We start from the raw sequence: 9,768 nt of genomic DNA on the forward strand, positions 1-9,768 counted from the left end.
GGGGGTGAATAGGGGATTTTTATGAAAGTCTTCAAAACGTGGAAGTTTTGAAGACAAACGATGGAAATAAACCTATTACCATGCAGCGGAAGGTAGGCTACACTAGGCAAATCATAATCAAGTATTCAATGAAGTGAAAGCACAATGACTAATAGCAACTAGGTAGTAAGGATCAGGTAGGAACATATTAGGAAGCCAATCAGAACAAGCAGTCACTCAGTGAAGACAAAAGATAGTGTAATCATATGATGACTTCACAAGGACCAACAGTAAGTAAAGGGAAGGGAAGGATGAAACCAATGACTCGTTGAAGACAATGATTTGTTGGACCAGTTCCAGTTGCTGTGACAACTGTACGTCTGGTTAGGGCGGCTAGATATTTAAACCTGAGGACACACAGTCCCGGACACCCAGTCCTGAACACGCAGCTCAGGACACCCAGTCCTCACCGTATTTCCCTTGAGCTAAGGTCACACAGACATCGCCCAATCACTCTGGTAAGTCTTCAAGGTAGACTCCCAATCCTTCACAGACTTTGTTCACCGGCGATCCACAATGACTCTTGAATGCTCAGAACGTGACGCCTAACCGGCTGGAGGATTCACAGTCCTCAAGTGTAATAAGTCTTCAGATCACACAGACAAGAAGACTTAAGTGATGCCTAACACTCTTTGGCTCTGAGTGGTTAGGGCTTTATCCTCGCAAGGAATTCTCTCTCAAAGGCTTCGAGGTGGGTTGCTCTCAAACGACAAAAGCCGTACTCTAACTTTGAGCCACCAACCGTTTTATGGTTGTAGGGGGTGGGCTATTTATAGCCACTAGGCAACCCGACCTGATTTGTCCGAAATGACCTTGGGTCACTAAGGAACTGACACGTGTTCCAACGGTCAGATTTTAAACACACACGACAACTTTACTTGGGCTACAAGCAAAGCTGACTTGTCCAACTCTAGACAAGATTCGCTCTCATAGTCTTCACTCGAAGACATAGGTTTTGGTTAAGTATCACTTCAGTCATTCTGACTGGTTCTCTTGGACCCCACTTAATAGTACGGTGGTTCCTATGACTCAACAAAGAAGAAGAAGAACTACGAAATATCTAAGTCTTCGAGCTCCATAGGCTTCATGCGATGTCTTCTCCTGTCATAGTCTTTAATGTGAATATCTTCACATACCACCTTTGACTTCAATGTCTTCATATATTTTTAGTGGTCATCTCTGGTAGGAAAACCGAATCAATGAGGGACTTCTATCTGTGTTATCCTGCAATTCTCACAAACACATTAGTTCCTCAACTAGGTTTGTCGTCAATACTCCAAAACCAACTAGGGGTGGCACTAGATGCACTTACAATCTCCCCCTTTTTGGTGATTGATGACAAACTAGTTGAAGTTTTCAACGGGAATATAATATGTGAAATTGTAAAGGATAAGGAATTGTCTTCATAAGTTGCAAGGGCTCCCCCTGAAGATGTGCATATAAGTAATTTGCTTTCGGAATGCAAATGCACATGGCAGGTTGTACTCGTGGAGATCCTTTTCAACTTATGATGATAGTCCATTATGCATGTGAAGGTATGCGAAGATAATGACATGCATAATGGAAAATGGACGTCAGCAAAATGATCTAAGTGCGGAGTTTATCGTCGCACATGCGAAATTTATCATCGCATCACAAAGTGGCAAATAAGTAGCAGACGACCATCGAGTTTAAGTGTTACAACTCAAAGAACCAAATGTATCAAAACGAGAGTTGTAAACACGAGGCAAAATATAAAGCAATCGCCTATGTGGACCCGCTTGAAGACTATCAAACTCATATGCTTCTCCCCCTTTTGTCGGTAAGGACCAAAAAGGTTTGAAGACATAGAGCATCTACTCATTCCCATGAAGAGTAGGTGAAGTAGCAGGGTCGTCGGTGGTGTTCGGCGGTGCAGAAGAACTTGGAGCAGTGTCGAAGCATGCTGAAGGAGGAGGTGGTGAAGTAGCATCGTCTTCATCCTCGATCACTCTGGCATTCATAATTGCCGCAGAGGAAGAGAACTCAGAGTCTTCAAGAGATGGAGTTCGTCGCAGCACTGCCCTTCGAGGAGGTGTGGAGTCAAACTTGAAGCGTTCAGAGAAGCCATCCTCGTGAAGATCATCTTCAGAGCACATAAGCGTCAGCCCTTTCCATGTGCGTCGAGAGGTTTCATGGGCAACAAAGGCATTCTTGGTGGCAAGATTGCAAATGCGGTTAACATCCACCAAGAGGCTTTGCATTTGGCGCTTCAGCCAGTCATGATGCCTATCCTGTTTCTGATGAAGAGCCACCAGAAGCTCTCGGTCATTGAGAACACGAGATCGCTTCTTGGGTCATTGGGCAATAGTGCTTTCGGTGGCTTCAGTAAGGGCACGATGAGGTGCACGTGTAGTTCCAGCCAGAGGATAAACACGAGTGATTGCTTCAACTCCTTCAATGTTCTGAGAGAAACTTTGATGCTCCGCATTCTGAAGACTAAGAGGCTCCTTGGCAGGCTCAGGATAAATGGCTTCAACGGACATATCCACATCAGGCAGAAAGATCCGGTGATTGCGAGCAGATGGCTGATATGAGATAGCGGAGTGGAGTTTGATCAGCCGCATTATCCATGGAGCGTAGAACTTCAAGCCAAAAAGATTAGAGCCTGATGCAGCAAGTTGGTGGATGAAGAAGTCCTGTGCATTAAAGCATTTGCCATGAAGAATATAGAAGACCAAAGTCTTCATTGCACCTTCCAGCTTGGCATGTGGAGAATGTCCTTTGATGGGCCAGAGAGTTCGCCTTATGATGTGATAAATAGTCCTTGGCAGATACTCAAGGTCTTCGACAAAGAACTCCTTAGGGTATGCAGCATCTTATGGCAAGGGCTTCATCATACTGAGCATCTGACTCATGTTTGGTTCAGACTTCTGAAAGATGCTCTCCATAGCTTCACTGTGAAGCTGACAGCCAGGTTCATAGAGATCGCCAGGAGTGGGCAGACCAGTGAGCTCAATGATATCAAAGGCTTTGGCTTCGTGATGAACATTTCCTGTCATCCACCCCAGGACCCAAGTCTTCGGATCTCTGTTGTACCCACAGATGTGAAGTGTGGCATAGAATTGGAGCAGCAACTCTTCATTCCAGTGCTCTTGGTCGGTGACAAACGGCAACAATCCAACCTCTTTGAAGCAATCTGGAGCTTCTTCCAGACAGGGCAGACCAGCTACTGTTTCGATGTCAAGACGCTTATGTGGGGAGATGCGACCTTGATTGTACAGAATGCAGGAGTAATAGCTTCGCTGCGGATAGCTCCAGAACCGATCAGAAGATATTCTTTACCTTGAGTAGGGGTTCTTGGAGCTATTGAAGAAAATGTTGTCTACTTTGAAGCCATTGATATTGAAGGATCCAGGTGATGATGCAGGACCTGGAAACCTGGGCAACCTTAGAATTGGCTTCTGTACCTGAGGCCTGTGCTCAACATGATAGTCAAACTGAGGACCAGCAGCAGGCGCAGGAACAGAAGCAGTAGCATCATTGGTTTCGTTGACTTCTGGTGCTTGGGTTGGTGAAGGCTCCACATTTGCTTCAGCCATGACAACGTCAGTGGCTTCATTTGTTTTGGTGGTGGCAGCCTCAAGATTCTCAACCTCCACTTGATGAGCTGGAGGGTCGGTCACAGTCACGTTCTCCTCGAGAACAACTTCTTGGTGAGATGGGGGTGTAGCAACTCTTGGGGTTTCTTCTTCATCGGCTGATGCAACCGGAATGTCTTCAGCAAATTTAGTTTCAGACTCGGAGACTGGAGGCCTTGGTCCTTTGCGAAGCCTGCGTAACGCTGACGACGCCTGTGGAGTTGGAGTTGGCTGGGCCTCAAAGTCATCTTCCTCTTGTACTTGTGGGTGATCATCCCATGATGCATCCTGAGCAATTGGCGTCAGAGGACGACCAATGCTGATGAGTTCGCTGTGCGTAAGCACAGGCGATGATACCTGTTGGTGCTCGATCTGAGGAAGAACTGCATCATCTTCAACATGGTCATGGTGACCAATGTCTTCAGTAGCGGTGGGATCAGCTGCTGGAAAGTCTTCAGCTTCATGAGCCTCAGTGGAAGCAGACTCATGGACAGTCAGTTGGTGCTCATGATGTTCAGCGTCAGGGCGAACCATGGAGATGGGTTCAACAATTAAGGGCTCTGTGGGAGCAGCCCGTTTCTTCTTGGTCTTCCATTTCTTCTTGGAGGGAGCAGCATCAGAGGCTTCAGAATGTTTCCTCTTTCTGGCTTCAGCCTCAGCAATCCTTGTCTTCTTCAGTTCTGAAGCGGTTGACCTGGCCTTTGGCTTCGAGCCAGTCATGCTAGTTGGGAAGACAATGGGATCTGCTTCCTGCCTTGGCGCATTGGGTTCGGCCACAGTGGGCTTCTTCTTCTACTTAGCAGCCATCCTGGGATCAATGCCCGGACGCCCAAGGGCCTTGCGTTTCTCAGCCTCGTTGTAGCCTTGCACACACTTGTCAGCCAGGCTCTTCATGCGCTCACGAGAACCCTGAGCTTCTGCACGTTTCTTGAGAAAGGCTTCTTTGAGCTCGTGCAGCATAATCTTGAAGTTTTTCACCTCTTGCACGCTGAGCTTGGCCATATGCTTCTTAAACTGAGCTTTCTCAAAGTCAATCTTTTGCTTCAGTTCGACGATGCGCTGAGCTATAGTTAGCTCTGAAGCAATGGCGCCATGGAAGGCGACATTGAGGCCAATTGGAAATTGCAGATCTTCAAAGCTGAGGTTGGGCGTGTCAAACCACTCATCAATGAAGTTGTGGATGATTGCCACGTCAAAGAGAGGCAGATCATTGAAGATTTCTGCTTCTTCTTTGCTCTTGATTAATTGCTCAAGAGCGTCATCTGCAAGATCTTCATCACTGGACAGATCGATGGCATCGTTGCGCAGAATAGCAGCAGCTGTCAGTTCTTGGCCGGTGTGTGGCAGAGGCATCTTGACTTTCTTGGGCTTGGAGATGCGTGACAAATCTTCAGACTGCCCACTGTCTTCAGGAGGTGCAGTAGCCAGTGGCTTCGCCCATGAGATTTTTGGCGTAGAAGCAGGCTTTGAAGCTTTAGGCTGCTTCAACTTCTTTGGCTTCGACGCTGCAGGTGCTTCATCTGATTCAGCGTCATCTGCAGGCTCATTCACGGCTGTCCCTTGAACCACGATATGAGTGATGAGACCTTCCAAGTTGTAGAAGGGCCCAAGAAGATTGGGTTCAGCTTCGTGGGTGCCATCGGCACGGGGAGCAGAGGGACCAGGGTTGAAGTCTAATCCCAAAGACTTCTTGTTCTGCTTTGCCGAATTCTAGGCAAACTGGAAGTTGCGCTTGAACAGATTGTCGTCACGACACCATAGCAGTGACGATGGGTCAGCATCCGCAGGCTGTGGTCCACGGACCATGCAGGGATAGAAGCCTTGTTCAATGGCTTCATCTCTGGACCTGGGTTGAAGATTTTTGTAGAGGATGTCTCCCCATGGTCGCTTGATGGCATTCTTTTCAGCATATTCCTTTGTCACAAATCTGTACTTGAACCACAATTCTGTCCAATATCGTCGAATCCATTGGATTCGTGTCTTGCGCTGATTGTAATCCTCTTCAGGATCCGTCTTGTACAGCTCTGAGGGGTCATCGGGCAGATCTCTTGATGTTTCTCCTCGACGCTTTCTGCCACCCTTCCTTGCTGATTTCTCTGAAGCCATGAACTTTAAACTGAATGGCTTCAATACGTTCAAAGGCTTCAAAGGCTTTCGCTTGCTGGACAAACAGGAACTGGCTTCGGGAGAATTTATGTGATACTGTAAGAATTCTGCAAATGAATACAGACTATGAGAACCAAGGGATTCTCCCACGGACATGTACCTATGATAGCATTAAGGTGCGAGGGAAGGGGAAGAGGTCATATGCATTCTCAGAAGATTTTGAAGATAAATCAGTTTAGAAGACATTGACCTCATCGTGCGAAGACATTCACTCATAGATAAGGAGTTGGTTCCAGATTTGTACGAATCCATGGATCAGTACAAGTGAAGAATCTAACTACTTTGTGAAGCATAAGTGAATATACTAGGCATATTATGAGATGCAGTATGAAATAGATCCAACTTGTGTGAACAGAAACTGCTTGTGGTAGAAAGTGACGAATCTATAGGATCAAAGGGGTCGTAAAAAGGAAGTTTTTATTTACCACACAGAGAACTGCTAGACGGAGTGGAAGAGGAGGCCGAGCAGTCCGATCGTCCATGCCCTAACTTGGCGACGGAGGACACCTACGGCGACGACGGAGAAGACGATGTCCGCGGTCGGCGTGAAGACGGTGTTGGAGAGGTTGCGGCAGCTAAGCGCTTCGTCACCGGCGTCGTCGAGGGCTAGCGGTGGCGCTAGGGTTCGTGCGAGAGTGAAAGAAGAGATAATGACTATGGTGTGGCGCGTATTTATAGGGGCAGGGGCGGCTCAGTGTTATTACACAGGTGCCCCTGGCGATTCACATCTGAGAAACACGTGGCCATCATGCAGCATATCGGAGGTTGTTCCACGTCCCACGCACGCCTGGATTGTCGGGTGGTCGTTTCCACTTCTCCGGGTTTCAGATGAAGGAATTAGCATTGAAAGCGGACTTAATGTTTGTCTCTGTATCTTCTGCTGACAAGGACGCAGAGAAGACATTTGACAGGTTCAAAAGAATGCATATGATTTGGAGAGATAGAGTTTGAGATAGAAAGCATAGAGAGGTTAGGGTCCGATCACATTCACTTAGTTCAAAAGATTCAACAAGAAGACATAGTTATAAGTGAATGCTGTAGAGGACAGAACACTAGTATATATATATATAATCAACATAGTGAAGATAATCATGAAGACATGTTGAGATTAAAGCCAAACCAAATGTGAAGACATAGCAAATGTAACACCATGAGTGAAACACTTCAAGCAGAACATTTGGTGGTGGTGTTACCCACCGTATAGGAAGTATTAGACCCAGACACAGCGCACAATTATCGTGGCGCTCCAAAGTCAAATTCCTCATTAATGTATTCACACTTAGAATGCATGCCTTCATTGATTGAAGATATACTTTACTTCGTGTGTTGCACATCTAAGTCATCAATATGCGTAAGTGTTAGGATGTGTGCCTGATCACAGGACATTTGAGGATTCCAAGATATTTAGCTCACACCTAACTTGCAAAATCTCTTCTCATCCAAGGGCTTGGTGAAGATATCTGCCAATTGCTCTTCAGTGTTGACGTGTATGATATCAATGTCTTCCTTCACAACATGATCTCTGAGAAAGTGATGACGAATCTCAATGTGCTTTGTCTTCGAGTGCTGAACTGGGTTGTTGGCAATCTTGATGGCGCTTTCGTTGTCGCAGTAGAGTGGCACTTTCTTCAGATGAATGCCATAGTCTTTGAGTGTTTGCTTCATCCATAGAAGCTGAGCGCAGCAAGATCCAGCAGCAATGTATCTAGATTCAGCAGTGGAGAGAGATACACAGTTCTGCTTCTTTGAAGACCAACATACAAGTGATCATCCCAGAAAATGACATGTGCCTGATGTAGACTTGCGATCCACCTTGTCACCAGCATAATCAGCATCCGAGAATCCAACCAGATCAAACTCTGAGCCCTTTGGATACCATAATCCTAGAGTTGGGGTGTGAGCCAAATATCGAAGAATTCGCTTCACAGCTAAGTGATGCGATTCCTTTGGTGCCGCTTGGGATCGAGCACACATGCAAACACTAAGCATAATATCTGGCCTAGATGCACATAGATAAAGTAAAGAACCAATCATGGAGTGGTATACCTTTTGATCGAACTCTTTACCATTGTCGTCGGGACCCAGATGATGTTTGGCTGGCATTGGCGTCGTGAAGTCTTTGCAGTCTTGCATACCGAACTTCTTCAAGCAATCTTTGAGATACTTATCTTGAGATATGAAGATGCCGTCGCGTTGCTGTCGTATTTGAAGACCGAGGAAGAACTTTAGCTCTCCCATCATGGACATCCGATATTGCTCTTGCATCATATATCCAAACTCTTCACTGTATTTCTGATTGGTGCAGCCGAAGATAATGTCATCCACATATATTTGGCACACAAACAGTTCACCATCATATGTCTTCGTGAAGAGAGTGGGATCGAGGGAACCAGGTGTGAAGTCTTTGCTCTTCAGGAAGTATTTGAGTGTGTCATACCAAGCCCGAGGGGCTTGTTTGAGGCCATACAATGCCTTGTTGAGTTTGTATACCATGTTAGGATGCTTTGGATCTTCAAAGCCAGACGGTTGTGCAACATACACTTCTTCTTCAATCTTGCCATTGAGAAAAGCGCTCTTCACATCCATTTGATATACAAGTATGTTATGATGATTTGCATAGGCCAGCAATATGCGTATGGCTTCAAGTCGAGCCACATGAGCAAATGTTTCATCGAAGTCAATCCCTTCAACTTGAGTATATCCTTGAGCAACGAGACGAGCTTTGTTTCTGATAACTTGACCATGCTCATCTTGCTTGTTGCGGTATATCCATTTGGTGCCTATTATATTGTGCTTCCGAGGATCAGGACGCTTAACCAGTTCCCATACATTATTCAGCTCAAACTGTTGAAACTCTTCTTGCATAGCTTGAATCCATTCAGGTTCCATGAAGGCTTCTTCAACTTTCTTGGATTCTGTTTTGAGACGAATGCGAAGTGCCCACAGAAATTTGCTAGCTGTGTTGCCCTTGAATGAGTGAGCGGACCTGGTGCATTGATGCTATCAATTATTCTCTCAATCTGCACTTCATTGGCAACACGAGGATGTACAGGGCGAAGATTTTGCTCTTGCTGATCATTGTCATTGTTAGAAGGATTATCTTCAGGCTGAGCATTGTCTTCAGGTTGATCGGGTGCGGAGATGATAAGTTCCTCTTCAGGTTGAGCTTCAGAGGGTATGATTTCTCCAGTTCCCATAAGTTTGGTTGATTCACTGGATGGAACTTCATCTAGCACATTTAGCAGGTGCTCTCTTTGTGAACCGTTAGTCTCATCGAAGCGCACATCCACTATTTCAACCACTTTATAATAAAAGAGATTGAAGACTCTGTAGGAGTGCGAATCCTTTTCATATCCAAGCATAAAACCCTCATGTGCTTTTGGTGCAAATTTTGAAGTGTGATGTGGATCCTTGATCCAGCACCTGGCGCCAAATACTCTGAAGTAACTGACATTTGGCTTCTTGCCAGTAAGGAGCTCATAAGATGTCTTGTTTAGAAGCTTGTGAAGATAAACACGATTGATTGTATGGCATGCAGTATCAATGGCTTCAGGCCAGAATTTTCTTGGAGTCTTGTATTCATCTAGCATCATTCGGGCCATAACAATGAGTGTTCTGTTCTTGCGTTCGACGACGCCATTCTGCTATGGTGTGTACGGAACTGAGAATTCATGTGTGATTCCCAAAGTATCAAGATGTGTATCAAGGCCAGTGTTCTTGAATTCAGTGCCATTGTCACTTCTGATGTGCTTTATCTTGGCGCCATAGTTGTTCATTGCTCGATTGGCGAAGCATCTGAAGACATCCTGTACTTCAGTCTTGTAGAGGATTATGTGCACCCAAGTATATCTAGAATAATCATCAACAATGACAAAGCCATAAAGACAAGCAGTAGTAGTAAGAGTTGAGTAATGAGTGGGACCGAAAAGATCCATGTGGAGCAGTTTGAAGGGTCGAGTTATTG

The sequence above is a fragment of the Triticum dicoccoides genome, chromosome 3A, assembly GCF_002162155.2.
Source record: "Triticum dicoccoides isolate Atlit2015 ecotype Zavitan chromosome 3A, WEW_v2.0, whole genome shotgun sequence".
In the NCBI taxonomy this organism is placed as follows: Eukaryota; Viridiplantae; Streptophyta; class Magnoliopsida; order Poales; family Poaceae; genus Triticum; species Triticum dicoccoides.